This window comes from Schistocerca gregaria, chromosome 5 (assembly GCF_023897955.1).
Source record: "Schistocerca gregaria isolate iqSchGreg1 chromosome 5, iqSchGreg1.2, whole genome shotgun sequence".
Classification (NCBI taxonomy): Eukaryota; Metazoa; Arthropoda; class Insecta; order Orthoptera; family Acrididae; genus Schistocerca; species Schistocerca gregaria.
In genome coordinates, this window is record NC_064924.1 from 219,137,743 (window position 1) to 219,160,609 (window position 22,867).

The window sequence follows — 22,867 nt, forward strand, 5'->3', positions numbered from 1 at the left end:
GAGACTCGTACAGATTCCCGTGTGGAGGACGTAGTGATAGACATCCCTGGGGTTGTGAAGCAACTGAATTGACTGAAAATAAATAAATCGCCAGGTCCTGATGGGATCCCATTTCAGTTTTACAGAGAGCACTCTATTGCATTGGCTCCTCACTTAGCTTGTATTTATCCCTAGCGACTGGAAAAAAGCGCAGTTGACGCCTGTATATAAGAAGGGTAGAAGGACGGATGCTCAAAATTACAGACCAATATCCTTAACATCGGTTTGTTGCAGGATTCTCGAACATATTCTCAGTTCTAATATAATGAATTTCCTTGAGACAGAGAAGTTGCTGTCCATGCATCAGCACGCCTTTAGAAAGCATCGCTCCTGCAGAACGCAACTCACCGTTTTTACACATGATAACTTGCGAACCATGGATGAAGGGTATCAGACGGATGCCATATTCCCTAACTTCCGGAAAGCGTTTGACTCGGTGTCCCACTGCAGACTCCTAACTAAGGGAAGAGCATATGGGATTGGTTTTCCAAATACGTGAGTGGCTCGAAGAGTTCTTAGGTAATGGAACCCAGTACGTTGTCCTCGATGGTGAGCGTTCGTCGGAGGTGAGGGTATCATCTGGAGTGCCCCAGGGCAGTGTGGTAGGTCCGCTGTCGTTTTCTATCTGCATAAATGATCCTTTGGATATGGTGGATAGCAATGTGCGGCTGTTTGCTGATGATGCTGTGGTGTTCGGGAAGGTGTCGTCGTTGAGTGACTGTAGGAGGATACAGGATGACTTGGACAGGATTTGTGATTGGTGTAAAGAATGGCAGCTAACTTTAAATATAGATAAATGTAAATTAATGCAGATGAATAGGAAATAGAATCCCGTAATGTTTGAATACTCCATTAGTAGTGTAGCGCTTCACACAGTAACATCGATTAAATGTTTGGGCGTAACATGACAGAGCGATATGAAGTGGGACAAGCATGTAATGGCAGTTGTGGGGAAGGCGGATAGTCGTCTTCGGTTCATTTGTAGAATTTTGGGAAGATGTGGTTCATCTGTAAAGGAGACCGCTTATAGAAAGCTGGTGCGACCTATTCTTCAGTACTGCTCGAGCGTTTGGTATCCCTATCAGGTCGGATTGAGGGAGGACATAGAACCAATTCAGAGGTGGTATGTATGCAGTATGTATGTAGATGTAGATGTAGGGTACCCTCCGCTACTCATCGTACAGTGGCTTGTGGAGTATTTTTGTAGATGTAGACGTAGACTACAATTTCAGAAAAACTGGGTGATTTATTCATGAGAAAGAGCTTCGCAGACTAAGAAAAGTCAGAAGCGCGTTGATCCACCTTTAACCCCATGCAAGCAGTTATTTGGCTTCACGCTGCTTGACAGAGTTTTTGCATGCCATCCTGATGGTATAGTCCCAAACTATGTCCAATTGGCACGTCAGAGCTTCAGAATCCCGAGCTGGTTGGAGGGCCCTGCCCGTAAAGCTCCAAACGTTCTCAAGTGAGAAGAGATATGGCGACCATGTTAGCCAAGGTAAGGTTTGGCGCCCGACAGGAGGGTTGATACCCAGCCACTGTCTGGAGCGTCCCCAGAAACATCTTCAGCCTGGAATCTCATTGAGTTGAGCAGAAGTGGCCACAGTGATGAGTCCCGCCTCGAAATGAGCCCAGCGAAGACGTTGAAAGGGTACAGTATCGCCCGATATTGAAACTAAGTACAACATTCTTCGTTTTCCTTGTCAGAACAACATATATTTTGTAATAATAACTCAATTTCATTTAATACACCGAAGCCGGATAGCCAGCCGCTGTGGCCGAGCGGTTCTAGACGCTTCAGTCCGGAACCACGCTGCTGCTACGGTCGCAGGTTCAAATCCTGCCTCGGGCATGGATGTGTGTGATGTCCTTAGGTTAGTTAGGTTTAAGTAGTTCTAAGTTAGGGGACTGATGACCTTAGATGTTAAGTCCCATAGTGTTCAGAGCCATTTGAACCATTTGAAGCCGGATACCGGTGTAGGAAAGGACAAAAATTATTTATTTAATTGATCACATGTGCACTCCCACAAAATAAATCCCTACATCCAATTTGGTGAAAACTGTGAAATGAATGAATGCACGGTCGTCTGCTAACCGCAGATAGTAAATGTGCAATATATGATCATCTTTCAGACGGTCCTTTGGTCACCTTTGGTGGAACCAAAGAGATGAAATTTACCTGATCTTTGAGCACCTGAAATGTGGCTGACCAATACAGTAGCATCGTGCTCCCCCACCTCGGCGGATGTGCGAGATGACCTGAAGAACGACCATGTTTCAGCACTCTGGCGCCGGATCTTTTGTTGGTAAGACCTGTCTTAGGTGTGCTCCGTAAAGACAGAAGAGTGGAGAGAATGGTATGCATGTGAAATACTTAAGAGCAGTTTGGAATAATTATTTCTCTATTTCAGGAACTTTTGGGGGGGGGGGGGGGGAGAATTAAATGACAGGCAGGTAATATTAAGGGGATCGTAGCAATCTTCGGAAGTGTAGCAATAAGCTGAAATACTTGCGAGTGCTAGTACTAAGTTGAAGTACTTCCGAGTGCTAGTACTAAGCTGAAATACTTCCGAGTGCTAAAGTTAAGCGGAATTACTGACGTGTGTACTATAAGCTGGAAAGATTTAAGAAATGGCGTGTGCAGGACTTGAAATTAGAAACGAGCACTTCCACGTGGTGAGTACTGTGTGAGTCTCAATCTGTGTATAAGACGAAGGATAAAGAGAAGTACTCGTCCAAGGTATCAGTTGAGGAATCGCGTGTTTGAGGAATATGATCTTAATATTACTTTGGGTGTTATGTTTCCGTGTGACGCTAGATTCAAACTCTAATACTCAGAGAGAGAAGCAAGGTGAGTCAGCCGTCTACCCAGCAAAGCCACTTGGCTTGCATTGCACAGGAAGACGTGCATACATCCTCCATAGTTCGCAGTAGGAAAGAGAAGCTATGAAGTGGGGCAGTGTCGTGTGAAACTGGGATGAATACTAATTGAAGTGGGGAAGCTGAAAGTGAAGTGATTCTAACGTTGTGACTCTTTTTTGTGATGTATTCTATGTTGCCAGTGTGATGTATTTCATGTAATTTAAGTATGTGTGGTTTGGATGGGAGAGTAGCAAGATATGTTCAGAGGCAGTGGTTTATGCATGTTCCTTTTTGTACCGCTTGGTCAGGAGTATATTTTCGTGATGATGTGTGTGAGAGTCGAAGTGTGAGATACAGCAAAAGATCCACCATCCTATCCAGAAAGTGCACTGTAGCGTTAGACAATTACGGGACCATAAGATAGAGAATCACCAATGTAAATCCATGCCCACTGGGTGGAGTTTCTCATGTGTATTGTCGTATAAAATGTAATGGTGTGTTTAGGTTATCTTTGAATCATAATAGAATTTATCGGAATAAAAAAGATAGTGAAAAGAAAAAGATTGGTGGCCTTGTTCTTCAAATAGTGAGTAGTCATGATACCCATAATTTATAACGTGTGCGCCATTTATATTCAGTGCGATGGCCACGTGTTGATCAAAGCCGTTGGGTAAGAAAGAAAATGTGGTATTGCCAGAGCGTAGTGAACAGTCAGAGTTGTGTAATTCCTAATAGTCAGATGTGCATTATCCGTTTCCGTTGCGTAATATTCAAACAGGAGAATAATTTGTAGCTTAATTGTGGGTACTAGAGCTCACAATCAGTCATTGATGTTACTCGAGAAATAAGAATAAATCGACTCGCTTGGCAGACCACTCATCTTACAGGCCTGACTGCTTTATGCCACAATATGAGCAAGGCTTGTGGGTGCCTCTCTGCGTATCTGGGGATGCCCCCGACAGCGGTGGGACACCAACCTGATTGTCGCTCGTCATACTTCCCTACAGACAGGAGCGATGGTGCGGTGCCATTTATTTTCAAAGTAAGGCCACTTTGGTTGTCATACGCGGTAGCCTTACAGCACAGCAAGTCGACGATATTCTACACTCCGTTTTGTTTCGCTTCATGGCAAGCCACCCTGGGCTTGCATTCCAACAACATAAAGCCCACCCGCACACGGCGAGCGTTTCTAGCGCGTTACGACACTTGGTACCTGCGGACGGGTTATCGAGAAGCAGCAGCACTCCTTGTATCATCATTCAACTGTGGTTACCGACAGATATACATTCCTTATTCTCTAATGGAGAAAAGCAACTGTTAATATCGTCAGAGTTACAGGGAACAATGACATCAGCTGTTTGCAAAGACTGGTGGCTTTTGGGAGATATCTTAAGTGTCTGGCTGCTCTTGTCAAACGATTTATAGCTGACCCTCTGTGGGAAAGGGGAGTGGTGGTGGTGTGGGGGATAGTTCTCTCTGTCTGTCTGTTTGTCTGCCTCTCTCTCTGTCTGTCTGTCTGTCTCTCTCTCTCTTTCATCCCCCCCTCCCCTCTCTCTGTTCACCGTCTAAATTAACAGTTCTACTAACTAAGCTTTAGTTCCATTAAAAATTTTTGGCTATTGACATTTCGCGGATTGTAGCTAGTTTTTCCTCCAATTAGAGCGCTCTATATCACTCTCGAACAGTTCGCCGTTGCCGAACTGCCACATCACTTGGTCAGTTCACCTCCAATTCCTTGTTCGGCATTCTTTTTTGATGTGTTTGAATCCCGAATCATGGACCCGGCACTTTTATTTACTATTTAATCGTACATGATAACCTCACCAAATACAACGCACGTGAGCACAAACACACACACACACACACACACACACACACACACACACACACACACACAGACACGCGCGAGCGCGTGCGCTCGCGCACACGACAAACACACATACCTATGCTAATGAAACACGTACTTTCCATACAGAGCACCAACTAGACACTACTGGATACTACGACCCCAGACGCGTTTCAGCGTCACATATACAGTTATGATAATCTCATTACTTAAGCTTCGTACGACATTTTGTGAAGTCCACTGCAGTGATAAGTATAACTATTAAGCCCAGTGTTGTGGCGTAGCTCAAAGGTTAGGGTATAAACCTGACACGTAGAAGATCGTCACTTCGAATGTTGTCAAAAGCAGAAATTTTTTTAAAATTTATAAATCTAATCGAAAGAGTTTGATTGTAATTTCTATTCATTTAATTCGTAAAAATGAAATTTTTTATTTCTGTTTCTTTGCCGCCTAATTTCCTTCACCGTATTGACTTTTTTAGCTCTAATTTTTCATTCTATCTTTTTTTTTACGTTTGGAATCTTGCTGTGTCACCTATAATCTGCAATCAAGTACGAGCGTGTACTACTCATCTGTTTGTAATGCGGTAGGCCGTGTAGCAAGTGTGAGGATGTAGCAAGTGTGACGATAGGTTCAGGTAACCAATGATAGCGGGAGTTTGTTTTTAGCGCTGAAACTGATTTTTTCCTGTCCTGAGTTTGCTCGTGGACGTTAGTGTTAATCGCCGTGAACAAAGCGATAGTGATTTTAGTTCCGCCGCAGATTGTCTACCGCCGTTTTCTTGGATACATTACACATCAAAGGTTGTGTTAACTTAGGACACGAATTGAAATTCAGAGCTACAGAGCTCGTTTCCTGCCGCAGTTCAGTTACTGGTTGCTCAAAATCAGCGGTCGACAGAGCACCTCGCACTTTGGACATAGTTCGCGGCATCCACTTTCAACATTGCTCTTCATTACACGTTGACAGCATTTGTGAAGTGAGAAGTCTGTCCGACCAGCCCTCAACTGACTGCCGTGTCATCCTCGGCCGATTGGTGTCACTGGGTACAGAGGGGCATGTGGTCAGCAAGCCACTCTCTCAGCCGTTTTCAGTTTTCGTTGAAACGTCCCCTTAGAAAAATTAGTGAATTACTGTGCTGATAAACCCCTTACGTTATTTGATTTTCAAACAGCTGAGCAAAACTGAACGTACTCAGACATTACTTTCTTTACTTATTCTGATCATCACTAAATTGACACAATATTTTTAGCGGAACGCAATCTGACTTTGAATAATCCCTACAAAAGAATGACCCTGACTAACAATTACCTATAACTTTCATGAATCACTTACCTCACAAAAATCTTCGTTACTCGAACTACTGCAATACAGCAAGTGCCAAAACTGAAAGCTAAATAAAAGAGTCTAACTGCTGAAGGCACTAACTACTGACAGGCATAGTTGGCAAATGAAAGATTTTGATAGAGAACAAACAATGTATTTACCTTAATAGTGTTCAAAAGCCATAATAATATGCACCAGTTCATGATATCCAGTATTACAAATTTACTCTTTCTGGCGGACACACGTTCAGATCAACCGCTCTCAAAACTCCGCCATCTCACTCCCCACATCCATCACTGCTGGCGGCTCACCTCCAACTGCGCAACGCTGTAGCTGTTCACATCCTAATGCCCAACACTACTATAGCAAAATTTCCAACAATGCCAACCAGCCACAGGCTTCACACAGCACAGTCAGTGATTTTCATATAGAGCGCTACGTAGCGTTACCAATATAAAAACCTTAACAGCCTACTTACATTGTGACCGGAGTCAGGTAGCTCTACAAATGGCCCGAGTGCAAACCACCTGTCAACAGCATTCGGCGGACCTGGACGGTGACCCATCCAAGTCGTAGCCAAGCCCGACAGCACTTAATTTCGGCGATTTGACGGGAACCGGTGGTGCCATTGCGGCAAAGCCGTTGGCATTTGTGAAGTTACTGGCCGTGTTTGTGTGTCACCTTTAACCGAACGGTAGCCGGCAATCTATGGGGCTTCACTGCAGCAAGTGACACACGCCAACTGTTAAGTAATTTTAATCGGCTATTGAAAAAATAAAACTGGGGTGTAATAGGTGCGCTATATGAAGAGTGAGGAAGTTGAAATGCTTGAAAGGATGAAACTGCAAGACATTCCCCTATTCGAGCGAAACGAGAGCGTGAATTTGGTCAGAAGGGAAATAAAAAGCCAAGAGCTCATTCTCCTCCGCGGAGGTGACTGACGCTCGAGCTTTTCTGCCGGGCCGCCCCGAGAGCTAGGACGACGGCAGTAGTGAGTGCAAAGAAAAGAGGAGCATCTGAAATTCAGCATTCCAAAGTTGGATTTCATTTCCAGTCCGGCCGTGCGCCGGGGAACGCAGCTGTCGCGACGCTGCTCGGCGTGACAGCCGGAATAAAAAGCAGAGCTCCCGGCGCCACTTTGCTGCCAAGCACGACCATTGTTAGGGTGGCCAGCGGCGCTGGGAGCTGGCCTTTTATTAAGGGGGCACCGCGCCTGACGGGACGGAGAGCAGACGTCGCGGGGCTGCGCTGGCGGCGGAGGCTTATGAGACATATAATATTCACACGGCCGATACGTCACTCAGTCAGAAGAGGGAAATCTTGTCGCGGGTTCTGTTTCCCTCAGCGGCAGCGCCACCACCTACCGGCGGGAGCGACCGAGCAGGGGTTTCCCCTATACAAATACCCGGGGGAGCGTAGACTCTGCGCTGCAAGGAGGCGTCGCGGTGGGCGAAGAGACAGGGAGAGAGAGAGAGAGAGAGAGAGACTGAGAGAGTCACTGAGGGGGCTGCAAGAGGGAGGCGGTCGGGCGAGACAGCTGGTGGCTTTCAGGGCGACCCAACAAGTGCACATATAGGGCTCCATATCGAGCCACAGTGTCGATCAGATTTGATTTGATGTCGTGTGTGTGGAGAAAAACGAAAAAAAAAATGTTTGTTCCTTCGAGTTCCTGCCGAGGAAGACAGTCCCGTGTGTGTGTGTGTGTGTGCGCGCGCGCGTGTGTGTGTGTATCTGTGTTTGTACGTACTACCTGTTCCACAAACATCTCTCCACCCTTGGGCACCGACACTTGCGGTGATCCTGCCACCCCCTCTGTCGGAAACGGGTTATCAATTCAACCGGGCATTGATCCGACTTTTGTTGTGTCCAGGATGTGGAAATGCGACGGATGCGGTGCTGATGTGTGGTCCAGAGATGTACGCGAGGAGCGGATGGTTTTTGCACTCGCTGTACACGGGCTCAGGAGAGAGTCGTAGCACTCCGGCTGTCCCTCTGGGGGATTGCGTTGCAAGACGCCGCTGCCATATAGAAAGATTTTAAAATTTAAAAAAGGGCGCCCGTCCCGGCCAGCAGCTCGGTGTTAGGCGCAAGCAGGCTCCCGGGACGGCTAACCTGCTTATTCCGGATTCGGCGGCGGAGGCGGTGGAGGCGGCGAGGGAGTCCCGAGGGGGCTGCGCGATGCCGTGCGGTCGCAGCTCGCCTTCACGTCTTCTGCTGGTCTCTCTGGCGTCACAGCCAGCCGGACTTCCGGATTGTCTGTGTTGGTTGTAAGCTCTGCAGATGCGCCAGTATTGGAGCTGTGATCGGAGAAAATGCCTCCGCATTGCAGACCGTTGGTGTGGAAACGGCAGAGAACTGATGAAGAAGGACACCGGAACACCGAAAAAGTGGCGAACCTTTACACATTACCATAATTTTGAATCTTGTGGCTATCTGTTAAATTGTTGCCGAAGACGAAAATATAAACTTCTTAACTTAACCGTCATTGAACGTAATAACTACAGGTCCTGTCTCATTAAAGGGACGTCTGTCTCATTAAAGGGCGTCGGTACGGTAGCTCAGCGTGTTCGCTCACAGGGTTAGCTGCGCCCTGTAACAAATGAAACTGAGTTACTGGATCAACGATGAACTTGAACAAGCGTCATGGGACGTCCGCCTCGAACAAATAGATGGAACATTAACGAACAAAATGAGATAAAAAAAGGAACGACCAATCAAAAGCCTTATCAAATAACTTTTGCAGCACGAACCGCTGCAGGACCTGCAGTAAAAGACTCGGTGGAAGGAAACGACAGGGATGTGGAGCTGTGTCCACTCCGCTACCGTGCTTAGCTACGACAAGTTTCTTGGATAGGGGTCCGTAGCGCGAACAGCGGGATCTGAGGGGTACCAGATTCTCGATTGGGCGTAATTCCGAAGAGTTTGGGGATGAGACGAGTACGCTAAACACATCCTGGTGCTCTCCGAACCACGCATGTACATTGCGAATCGTGTGACACGTTGCATTGTCCTGTTGGCAGATGCCACCATTCCCAGGAAAAACAAACTGCATGTAGGGCTGGGGATGGTCGCCAAGGACGCATGCGTACATGTGCTTGTCCATTGTGCCTTCCAGGAAGACGAGATCACACAGGGAACGCCACGGAAACATTCCACAGGCCATAACGCTTCCTCCTCTGGCTTGGACCCTTCCGACGATTGTTGCGGGGTGTTACCTTTCAGACGTTTCACGCCGAATGTGATTCATCTAAAAAGCCACTTGTCGGCACTCAGCTGACGTCCAGTTCCGATATTGGCTTTTAAATTCCAGCCTTTGTCACTAATGAACAGCAGTCAGCATGGGTGCGTGAACGGGAAGCCTCTGCCACTCATTGTTCCCTACACGTGGTGTTCTGGTCAAGTCACTACAAATAGCAGCAACGTTTTGCTGAGCGGTCATTGAGGAGACACCTGTGGTGGCCCTTTGGTTCGTCTAGGCGGTCAGTTACTGAACAGTTGCATATCTATTTTCTCGTAGACATCTCCGCAGACATTGTTCATTACTCTCATCTATGGCCAGTGATGTATCGAAGTTGTCTCGGCGCCGGTCTTGGATAGCGCTGTTTAGTATACACGGCATACTTCAGAAATGGCAGCACGAGAACAATTAACGATCTTAGTCGTTTCCGAAATGCTGTCAACCTGTCCCGTAATCCAATGATCTAACCCTTCTGCCGGCCGAAGTGGCCGTGCGGTTCTAGGCGCTGCAGTCTGGAAGCGCGACACCGCTACGGTAACTGGTTCGAATCCTGCCTCGGGTATGGATGTTTGTGATGTCCTTAGGTTAGTTAGGTTTAACTAGTTCTACGTTCTAGGGGTCTAATGACCTCAGAAGTTGAGTCCCATAGTGCTCAGAGCCATTTGAACCATCTAACCCTTCTACGTCGGATAAATCACTCCGTTTTCGCATTGCGACAACCACTGCATCACCGGGCACGCTTCATATACACTGCTAGTGCTGCCGTCTGCTGTCTGTAACTAGTTTTGCACACTGACGTCGAACATACGTAGTGGTCACGTTAGTGTGACTGCACCGTATATAATTCACTACAGTTTTCTAAGGTTGTATTTTCACTTTCAGTTGTTTTTATTTACTGTGGAGGGGAGGGGCGTTCATCAGTCTTCTTACTGGTTTGATGCAACCAACCACGAATTGCTCTCCTGTGCCTACCTCTTCATCTCTGAGTAGCACTTAAACCCAATGTCCTCAGCTTTTTTTCGTATATATTGCACTCCCTCTCTTCCTACAACCATTCCCGTCAACAGCTCCCTAAGGAGCTACTCCCTTATGTCTAAACACATTTCTTATAATTCCTTACTTTTTTCTTAGCTAGAATCCCCAATTTATTCCTTTCTTCGCTGATCCTGTGGAGATTCTACCCATTTCTTATCTTGTAATTTCGCCAAATTTTTAGCAGCCTTCTACAACACGCTTCGGTTCTTATCGTTCCCCCTCCTCTCCAGACACACACACACACACACACACACACACACACACACACACACACACACACAAATAGTAATTTACCTTCTTGGCTCCTTCCCTCCCCCCCCCCCCCCCCCCGCCCTAATCTCTCGTATTCAGTCATGTCCAAATGTACATTTTCACAAATGTCTTTCCCTTTTATATGGATCTTTATCAGTTTATCAACTGGGAGAACCTCAGCTGGTCTCTATTCTGTAGTCATGCACGTGTTGTAGTGTAATATGGGGTTATTCGTCAGAATGACCTATGTTCCACGGAAGTTGCTCACACTGGCAAAACATTGTTGCATCTTTCACAAACATTTTATGTGGTGGGAAAAATCCACTGTACGTACTTCGATCTGTGATCTATGCGGATGGTGCCTATGCAGTGACATAGCTCAGGAGGAGTAAGGGTGCAGCGTGGTTAGCGCAGTAGCACATACTGGACGTAAACATTTATGCCTCGGAGACGCCCTTGAAGGTATGAACCCTAGGGAAAGGATATATACTACAATACAAGATACATGAAGACAGTAAATCTCAGATCTTGAGTTCAGTATGGTGAGGCGTAGGCGTATTTGGAGTTATGAGTTATTGATAATTGTATCTATCTTCATAACTGATGTAAATAGTCGAATTGAAACATTACAGCAGATTATCACTGATGACGTGTTCGCCATTCAGTAGTTCAAAATAGTTAGACACGCTCTCAGCGTGAGCGCCTTCAGTGGAACATAGGTCATTCTCACGAATAACCAATATTACACTATAACCTGACACACGCACGGTTACGGAATAGAGTCCAGAGCTGCCTGGAGACGAGGCCGAGAAAATTAAGTTCGCACACGGCCATTGTACGGTGTAGCAAGACCACGACAACAAAACAAAAAGGTGACCGTATTTGAAGAAGAACAGTAAAAGATGAGGTTGTAAGTAGGCTGTTTAGGTTTTTTTATTGGTAACGCCACGTAGCGCTCTGTATGAAAAATCACTGGCTGTGCTGTGCGCGGTCTGTGGCTAGTTTGAACTGTTGTCTGCCATTGTAGCGTTGGCCAGATGGATGTGAACAGCGCGTAGCGTTGCGCAGTTGAAAGTGAGCCGCGAGCAGTGGTGGATGTGGGGAGAGAGATGGAGTTTTGAAATTTCTAAGAATGGATGTCATGAACATATATACACTCCTGGAAATGGAAAAAAGAACACATTGACACCGGTGTGTCAGACCCACCATACTTGCTCCGGACACTGCGAGAGGGCTGTACAAGCAATGATCACACGCACGGCACAGCGGACACACCAGGAACCGCGGTGTTGGCCGTCGAATGGCGCTAGCTGTGCAGCATTTGTGCACCGCCGCCGTCAGTGTCAGCCAGTTTGCCGTGGCATACGGAGCTCCATCGCAGTCTTTAACACTGGTAGCATGCCGCGACAGCGTGGACGTGAACCGTATGTGCAGTTGACGGACTTTGAGCGAGGGCGTATAGTGGGCATGCGGGAGGCCGGGTGGACGTACCGCCGAATTGCTCAACACGTGGGGCGTGAGGTCTCCACAGTACATCGATGTTGTCGCCAATGGTCGGCGGAAGGTGCACGTGCCCGTCGACCTGGGACCGGACCGCAGCGACGCACGGATGCACGCCAAGACCGTAGGATCCTACACAGTGCCGTAGGGGACCGCACCGCCACTTCCCAGCAAATTAGGGACACTGTTGCCCCTGGGGTATCGGCGAGGGCCATTCGCAACCGTCTCCATGAAGGTGGGCTACGGTTCCGCACACCGTTAGGCCGTCTTCCACTCACGCCCCAACATCGTGCAGCCCGCCTCCAGTGGTGTCGCGACACGCGTGAATGGAGCGACGAATGGAGACGTGTCGTCTTCAGCGATGACAGTCGCTTCTGCCTTGATGCCAATGATGGTCGTATGCGTGTTTGGCGCCGTGCAGGTGAGCGCCACAATCAGGACTGCATACGACCGAGGCACACAGGGCCAACACCCGGCATCATGGTGTGGGGAGCGATCTCCTACACTGGCCGTACACCTCTGGTGATCGTCGAGGGGACACTGAATAGTGCACGGTACATCCAAACCGTCATCGAACCCATCGTTCTACCATTCCTACACCTGCAAGGGAACTTGCTGTTCCAACAGGACAATGCACGTCCGCATGTATCCCGTGCCACCCAACGTGCTCTAGAAGGTGTAAGTCAACTACCCTGGCCAGCAAGATCTCCGGATCTGTCCCCCATTGAGCATGTTTGGGACTGGATGAAGCGTCGTCTCACGCGGTCTGCACGTCTAGCACGAACACTGGTCCAACTGAGGCGCCAGGTGGAAATGGCATGGCAAGCCGTTCCACAGGACTACATCCAGCATCTCTACGATCGTCTCCATGGGAGAATAGCAGCCTGCATTGCTGCGAAAGGTGGATATACCCTGTACTAGTGCCGACATTGTGTATGCTCTGTTGCCTGTGTCTATGTGCCTGTGGTTCTGTCAGTGTGATCATGTGATGTATCTGACCCCAGAAATGTGTCACTAAAGTTTCCCCTTCCTGGGACAATGAATTCACGGTGTTCTTATTTCAATTTCCAGGAGTATATATATATAATGACTATTAAGGTAAAGACTTTGTCTTCCGTAGTTTGAATCTTTTATTTAGCTGGCAGTAGTGGCGCTCGCTGTGTTGCAGTAGTTCGGGTAACGAAGATTGTTGGTGAGGTAAGTGATTTGTGAAAGGTATAGGTTAATGTTAGTCAGGGCCATTGTTTTGTAGGGATTTTTGAAAGTCAGATTGCGTTGCGCTAAAAATATTGTGTGTCAGTTTAAGCACAGTCTTGTATAATTGTTCGAAGGGGGCGTTTCAAGGTAGACCACATCAAACTGACAGATCCATCTCACAGTGTTCCCTACGCATGGTGGTGTGGTGAAGTCACTATAAACACACAGGAAATGGAAGCATCGCAAGGTGTATAGCAGTGTAGTGTTAGTGAACGTGTTGAGTATATGTAAAGTGTATGTCTCTTTGTTGTGTTGATAATGATGATGGTAACTGTCAATAGATAACGATTATTTTGATGATAGAAGTCTGACATTACATAGTCTGCTGCACCCACATGGCGAAATGGAAACATCCAACCTTAAAATCCTTATCCTAAGAACGGATCGCCCTCAGTTTTATCTTCCTAATGAGATACTGTAAATGGGGTAGCGATGACTGAATTTAATCCAAAACATTGATATCACCACTTCTCCCCTACCAACCAGCCAAGCACTGGTGATGAAATACTTCTTCTCCCAAAAGGTTAGAATCGACTGCCACTACGTCACTGCCACAAACGTAGTGTGCATTAGCGACCGTGGGTAAGGAGGGACTTGAGTACTAAGTGAGCTTGATTTATCCTAAGCAATATGACTGATATTTCTTTACAAAAGGAAGTGGGCAATAATATTTATACACTGTTTGGTAAGAAATGGTGAATCCATTATTGAGATGTAGCGATTCCAATACTGTCAGTAATATAAAAAATTCATCTCGATAACGAAGTATTCTTATTACCGTATAACCTATTTCAATGCTTTGTGCATTATATCACATATAAAATCCTTGGCTACGAACTGCTCCTCACTTTGGACTGCGCCACAAACAGCACAGCCCTGATCGTAAACATGCATTATGTATCTAATGATAGTGCATAGACATCGAAACAGATAATATTAAAAACACTTTTCAATTGAGATAGAAACATCTTATACACTCCTGGAAATGGAAATGGAAAAAGAACACATTGACACCGGTGTGTCAGACCCACCATACTTGCTCCGGACACTGCGAGAGGGCTGTACAAGCAATGATCACACGCACGACACAGCGGACACACCAGGAAAAGCGGTATTGGCCGTCGAATAGCGCTAGCTGCGCAGCATTTGCGCACCGCCGCAATCAGTGTCAGCCAGTTTGCCGTGGCATACGGAGCTCCATCGCAGTCTTTAACACTGGTAGCATGCCGCGACAGCGTGGACGTGAACCGTATGTGCAGTTGACGGACTTTGAGCGAGGGCGTATAGTGGGCATGCGGGAGGCCGGGTGGACATACCGCCGAATTGCTCAACACGTGGGGCGTGAGGTCTCCACAGTACATCGATGTTGTCGCCAGTGGTCGGCGGAAGGTGCACGTGCCCGTCGACCTGGGACCGGACCGCAGCGACGCACGGATGCACGCCAAGACAGTAGGATCCTACGCAGTGCCGTAGGGGACCGCACCGCCACTTCCCAGCAAATTAGGGACACTGTTGCTCCTGGGGTATCGGCGAGGACCATTCGCAACCGTCTCCATGAAGCTGGGCTACGGTCCCGCACACCGTTAGGCCGTCTTCCGCTCACGCCCCAACATCGTGCAGCCCGCCTCCAGTGGTGTCGCGACAGGTGTGAATGGAGGCACGAATGGAGACGTGTCGTCTTCAGCGATGAGAGTCGCTTGTGCGTTGGTGCCAATGATGGTCGTATGCGTGTTTGGCGCCGTGCAGGTGAGCGCCACAATCAGGATTGCATACGACCGAGGCACACAGGGCCAACACCCGGCATCATGGTGTGGAGAGCGATCTCCTACACTGGCCGTACACCTCTGGTGATCGTCGAGGGGACACTGAATAGTGCACGGTACAACCAAACCGTCATCGAACCTATCGTTCTACCATTCCTAGACCGGCAAGGGAACTTGCTGTTCCAACAGGACAATGCACGTCCGCATGTATCCTGTGCCACCCAACGTGCTCTAGAAGGTGTAAGTCAACTACCCTGGCCAGCAAGATCTCCGGATTTGTCCCCCATTGAGCATGTTTGGGACTGGATGAAGCGTCGTCTCATGCGGTCTGCACGTCTAGCACGAACGCTGGTCCAACTGAGGCGCCAGGTGGAAATGGCATGGCAAGCCGTTCCACAGGACTACATCCAGCATCTCCACGATCGTCTCCATGGGAGAATTGCAGCCTGCATTGCTGCGAAAGGTGGATATACACTGTACTAGTGCCGACATTGTGCATGCTCTGTTGCCTGTGTCTATGTGCCTGTGGTTCTGTCGGTGTGATCATGTGATGTATCTGACCCCAGGAATGTGTCAATAAAGTTTCCCCTTCCTGGGACAATGAATTCACGGTGTTCTTTTTTATTATTACTAACCATTCAGTAAGCACGATTGCTTTCTGATATTAAGTTTTCTAATGCTATGGACAGCACTATATTCCAAAATTTAGCAAATTTTCAGTATCTGTGCTCTTATACGTTTTCATTGAAATCACGAACAGAAGAGGTTTCTGATCTTTCACATTTTCTGTTAAGCATACGCAATACAACACGTTACTCGGCATAGTTATCTTCATCGTCGTCGTGTCTATCATTTGGCTACCTCTGGCGTAAGATTACCTCTTCTAAACTTTTCCCTGCAATACTGCCGCCTGCAATCCAGCAAGGTACTTGCTTGGACCATCGAATATCCCTGCTAGTAATATTCAAAGTACATTTCTTCATGGACCTCTGAACGACCCTTTGTTTCTGAATGATTTTCATATTATTTTTTAATGTCCTTGTCTCGTTGTCATAAGTCGAAACTGATAAAATTTCCCATTCAAACACTTTGGAAGTTTAGTTTTGAAAATCCTATTTAATTTATGAAAAATATTCCACACTATAATTGCTGTCCTGCAAATCGTTCTCTTCAGTTTCCCTACAGACAAAACTCATCACGTAGTGCTGTGATTTCGCTTTCGTTTTGCACTGTCTTGAATTCCATGTGCTGAGTATACATTAAGTTAGCTTTTTGTAATTACCAGGTTTATTTTCTTACTTGCTCTACCGATTTCTTCTATTCATTGTTGATGTTTATACTAGAGGCAGAAGTCAATGAATTATGGGTGGAGCTGAGGAATTACATCATTATCCAGCAGATTCGAATGGTGTTCTGCTTAAATGGATGTACAACTATAATGGACTGCCTCGTACAAATGAGTGCGGAAACGTATGAAAAATTAATAGCATGGTCTTTTTTACTGTTCATGTCAATGGCTCTGAGCACTATGGGACTTAACATCTGTGGTCATCAGTCCCCTAGAACTTAGAACTACTTAAACCTAACTAACCTAAGGACATCACACACATCCATGCCCGAGGCAGGATTCGAACCTGCGACCGTAGCAGTCACGCGGTTCCGGACTGAGCGCCTTAACCGCGAGACCACCGCGGCCGGCTACTGTTCATGTTACAAACTTTTTACATTATCTCAATAGTGGTAACGGTTTCGCGTTGATAAAATACGAAGGAATGGTTGGATGCTAGCCTTGGAAAAGCGGAATTTTAACGCAGGTGGAAAGTGAGGACACGAACTATGCAACAAACATTTTTGTCGGGACATTCTGACACAGTGGCCTTTGATATCGGAAGGAACACAAACCAAACATTGTGTCAACAGTTTTTGATTTTCCACAGCACTTATCATTTACGTTCAACACTCCCAATAATTTGCCATAGCTATTCACATTAACGGCACGGGGCATACCTTCGAGAACACAAATGATGATCTAATAACACTTCATAAATTAAACACAAGGCAATACATGAAACCGCTTTTAAAAACTAGAAATTTTTATTCACAGCGTAAAATATAGTCAGGACATTATCAATGGCAAACCCGAAACAGTAGCGCTGAAATTTTTAGGAGGTTTCCAAGTGTACTAGACAATAAACAGTAACTTTCACTATCATCTATTCTTTAGTGATCTAAATGATGAAACCATGAACTCAACTCCCAAATCACGGAACACTTACATACATGTTACGTGTATTTGTGATTCATAATGTAAGGCTGAAATACTCCTTGACTTAAAACACACCATATTTCTACCTTTATACAATCTCTGAACGGTTTTTGTGGTTGTTTCATGTATGTTTGCCATTTAGTAATGAAAATGTATATTTATAACAACCATTGGGGTCTTTTTTGATGGAACATCTTGTAAGCAAATTTCATTATTTTTTGTATATTTATTATTTAAGAATCATATTATGATAAAGCAAACGCCCTTGCCGAAGTGTTAACACCGGTTCCCGCCACATCACCAAAGTTAATAGCTGTCGGGACTAGATACGACTTGGACGGGTCATCGTCCAGGTGTGTCGAGAGCTGTTGACAAGCGAGTTGCCTTCATCCCTTGTGAGGTAAATTGAGGAGCTACTTCATTGAGAAATACCGGCTCCAGTCACGAAAACTGACAACAGCAGGGGGAGCGGTGTGCTGCCCACATGCCCCTCCACATCAACATCCAGTGACGCTTATCGGCTGAGAATGACACGGCGGTCGGTCGGTAGCGTTGCGCCTTCTGAGTACCCGTTCGTACACAGATATATACGGTAGCCGATGTTAAATTATATCTTATTTGTACAGATATGAAGTTCACAAAAGACATCTCACTACAACCACCAAACGATATTGAAATGTTACCCCTGATTCACCCGAATATGAGAGCACAAGCTCTCGAAAAGCGTCGTGGAAGAAAATATGAATGACTGACTCTGATATTTGTTATTATTTATCTTTCATATTGGGCTTAATACCGAAAATTTCGCAGAAAAAACGGAATTGTACTACCGTATGTATATCTATAGTGCAACAGGTAGCTTAGTTGTTAATAACAATTTACGGTTTCTGTTATAAATGAGAAAAACTGTATCTTCGCTTTGTATAGTATGTAAGACTGAAATTCGATTTTCCTCGGTCCGTCATCTGACTGAATGTTGGTTTCAAATAGCAGCACAGCAGAAATCGTAGCTTGGACAATTGACGTACATCTATGGTTGTTTAGAACGTAACATTTTTTTTAATAGCAAATACTTTGTGATAAAAATTTTTTATAATTAAAGGCAAAATTTGCACCTTCGCCTAGAAAACAGAAAATTAAAATGATAGGTAAACTTACGTATTATTTATGCTTACGTGTCTTGAGCAGTTCTACAAAGTGTGGGCTTCTTTATTCATAACAGTCACACGCCGAAAAGCACTGAATCACTTTCGGATTATTAAATGTGTTCTTAATTCCTTGTTACATGGAAAGGATGATGAATAAATTGTAAAAACAGCACTAGATTCATTGTGACTATTTCAGAATAAATATTTTGCGAACGAGAAGAACGGAATAAAAAAGAAATCGCTAAAGAAAAAAGTAATATTAAGACGTCAAACAAGACAAGAGGAATGCTGAAACAAGTATTCAAGTAGAGTTTGGGACGTCTAAGGATGTATAGGTGAAATCATGAACTCATGAAAGGGAAAGCAAATGTTTAAATGTTCTGCAGGAGGGATTTTGATGCGGGAGACGACGATAAATGCATGTTGCATCTGGTTGGATGCAGTATCTTTAAGACGAGGAGGGTTGATTAACCGAGAAAACAGTTCGCATCCAGGAGAATATCGTCTGTTTAATGCCATAGCAATGAAGCAAGTGTAGAAAGCCGAGGTCGGCACTTTGCTCGTACACGAACAACAACAAGGTTATCAAGATGCTCGGTTAATGTCATCAGATGCGAGAGAAGGAAGTCATATTTTACTGCAGTTGTAACCGGAAATGAACGGCTAATCTGATGCGCAGAACGAGAAATAAACGTCCTAAATATTAATCGCTTTGTTGCTAGTCTCCACTTGAAGGTACAAAGGTGTGAACCGTGACTTTCATAGTTCTGTGACGATAAGGTCTATCGCGACGATGTTCCAGCTGTTTTATGAAGACAGAGTGAATGCCTGAACAGCAGAGCACAGACGGGGCAAAGTGTTGCCACTTTATGCACTTCTTGCACTTCCTTATGTACAGTATCTCCTTACGTGAATATTCCCCTAAAGTTCATAAATACTTTATTTAAATCAACTGTCAGCATTCGCGACAAAAGAACACCGAAATACAGAAGTATAAGAAATGGCTGCACACAAAATTCTTCTTATGCACAATGAAATTTCGGATCCTGTAGCCCCACTTTCGGGTGTACGATAGATGATTTTCTGTTGTCCATAAATTTTACACGAAAGCTGATATAAAATAAAATATGACGTTATATGTAGCATGAAAGCTGTAGGAAAACAGGACGTTTATTTCAGCAGCCTGTTTAGGTAGAACACCGCCATCCGCCAGGCCTGGATACAATACATTTGAGCATACATTTTAGCTTAGAAGGGGATGAGCTCGTAATATATCTATATTACATAGTCAAAAGAGTAGTGTGGTAAAGCAACCTGAAGCAAAGAAATTATTTTGCCAGTTGCAATCCTTTGCAAGTTGTCTACTTCGTATACGCATACATATGAGCTTAAAAATGCCTGCATAAGCGAGAAATAAACGAAACAGAATGATAATGACAATATACGCCGCTGATAACCCTTAGTCTGTTAGTACCGAGGATTTGACAGACGCGACGTATCAGATTCTGCGTAGCAGTTAACATACCGATATGGGTCTTGGGAACAAAGATAAATATTCTTGCACACATTACAGGAATAGCTACCCAGTCGCAAGGTTAGAAACCTGCTAATATCACACGGTAACATAAGATTCAAAGTTACGTCTACTATAAGTGATAAATAAGTCTTCTTTAAAATTTGGATTATATCGATGTGTATCATTCCCATTGCATGCGAAGTAACGTATACCCTACAAAATGTAATTGTTCAGTAGATTAAAAACAGTGAGTGACATTCAACACCACGCTCGGTAGGCTAGCTTCAGTAAAGTGGCGCTGGTGTGCTATACATAGACTACGGCCACTACAAAATATTCCGTATCCACAGTATCCAGTGACGCCAAGTCCCAGCCATGTGAACCGTCATGGACCTAGTGCAGAAAGATAAGTCAGATGTCTTGTTCATGCACTGCCCTTGTCGTCGACGAGTCCTCTGCCCCTTTTACAAGCATGCTATGTAAGTACGCTACACAGCCTACTCAAGAGATTACGCAGACACGCATAAAGGCATACACACAAAGACACACACAGCAGTGGTGTTCTACAATACAGATAGCAGCGGCTGGAAGATTTCCCGGGAGGAATATATTTCAGTACAAAAAGATCAGTGCATTTATTTTCTCCTTCTCCCACAGTGAGTAGAAAGGTAACTGTGACTATGATACTGTTACACAATGAAACATGAGGAACTTTCCTGTAAAACTGCATAAAATTTTTATGAGAGCAAAAACCCTTCTTATCTTTACTGAAGTCCTTTCGGTGTTTGAACATGTTATAATTCCATTTCTAATTCCTCTATTTTATTATTTTCAACTGCAGTAAGAAGAACAGCTAGGCTCTTTCGTACATCGTGCGCTCTGTGTTTCGTAAGTGCTGCACTTGTTTCCATAAATGATTTTTGTAAATAATTGAAAATATCCGTGAGTTATCTAAAAATGTTGTGCATACTTCTCCAAGTTTGATATAAATGGAGGGCGGAACAATAATGTATGGTTCAAATGGCTCTGAGCACTATGGGACTCAACTGCTGTGGTCATCAGTCCCCTAGAACTTAGAACTACTTAAACCTAACTAACCTAAGGACATCACACACATCCATGCCCGAGGCAGGATTCGAACCTGCGACCGTAGCCGTCACATGGTTCCGGACTGCGCGCCTAGAACCGCGAGACCACCGCGGCCGGCACAATAATGTATAGCATTGCTTAGAAGCACTGTTTTATGCTTCAGTTTCTGATTTTATGTTGCATGTCACTAGTTGTTCAACTTATTTATTTGTGGAAATAGCTGTGTAAGTCTCAGATATCTTGAATATGTCTTAAAAATGTGTTACGTAACTAGAGGACAGTGATACTTGATTTTATGTACCCAGTAGGTTCGTTGTGTTTGCTGGTCGATGCTCATTTTTAGGTAATTTGTCAGTTTGTCTAGTTGAATAAAAGTTATTTATAGGCTGTTGTAATTAGGATTATTTTCTTCCGTATATGAGCTTCTGTTTAAGGTAATTCGTGTGTTCTATGCAGCATAATTCTAATGGTGGTGGTCGTTTTTAGGCTTCTGGATATCGACAAGAGCTGTGGTTAAATGTGTTTTCTATTTTGTTTCAAATGATGTTTCTGATCTTCTTAACTTATTTCATTTCATTCTTTCTCCTACTTCATTTCGTTGTAAATCTGATGTTTTTGTGAAATTTGTTGAATTCTGCAAGAAACTTCTTGCCTTAAAACAGGAACGAATTACCACCAGTAACAGTCTTTTCTTGGCCAGCTAACTGTTTCGATTTAAAATTTCTTTGTTCAATTTTTCAAGCGGCCTAATTTAATAATTTGCGAAAAATTCTAAAAATTGTGTTACAGGAAGCCCCTCTTCTAGATATGGAATTTTGATAAACGCTGTAAGACATAATTAGTTGGAACTTGTCAGCAGTCCATGTGATATCTGAAACAGGTTCTTTCTTATTTTTTTTCAAAATCAACAATGGCGCATTTGTCAAAAAATGGTGAAACGGGGAGACGGCTCGCAGGTGCTCTGGGGCAAATTCCCGCAGCTCTGACGGTGTGATGACCATTCTTCAACAACAACCCACTCCAATGTTGAGATTCAGAGCACTGTACGTGAGATTATCTCAAATGAGGATATAATTTCGCTATCTAAAACTAAGATCTAGTGAAAACTTTATGTCAAAACATCAAAACACTGGGCCACGTAGTTCCCACGTCGAAATGAAATAAAGAAAGAATGTAATCAGAATGTATAGGAAAAGAAAAGCTTGCTACTAAGAAGAAAAGTTGTGTCAGAGAAAGAAAAGAGGGTGCTGTAGAAAAAAAAAAAAAAACGACGTAAGCTAGATATCATTACATCAGAGCCGAAGATGTAAGAAAACATATCAAACATCCAGCTAATTATTCTTCACTGTCAGATTCAGATTTCTCACATCATGGTGTAGTGGACTTACTATTCCGCGAAGAAGTATCAAAAGAAGAAAAGGAACAAGAACCTGGGACTGTAAGGAAGAATCAGAGGTCCTAGTAAAGTACACTGTTTACTAGATACTTAGATAGCTTGCCTTCAGTAATTTAACTCTTTCAGATTACTATACTAATCCTTATTTCATAGAGAAGAATATTTTATTTTTTCATCAGAATTTCTAAGCATTGTGTTCAAATTTACGAGGCATTTCAGTTCAGTATTGTGTTTGTTAACTTGGTTACAATACAGTAATGTTACAACGGGTTTTTTCAAGTGGTGTTATCAAGCAGTCATCCATTTTTATCCATGTTTATCTCAATCAGGGCAA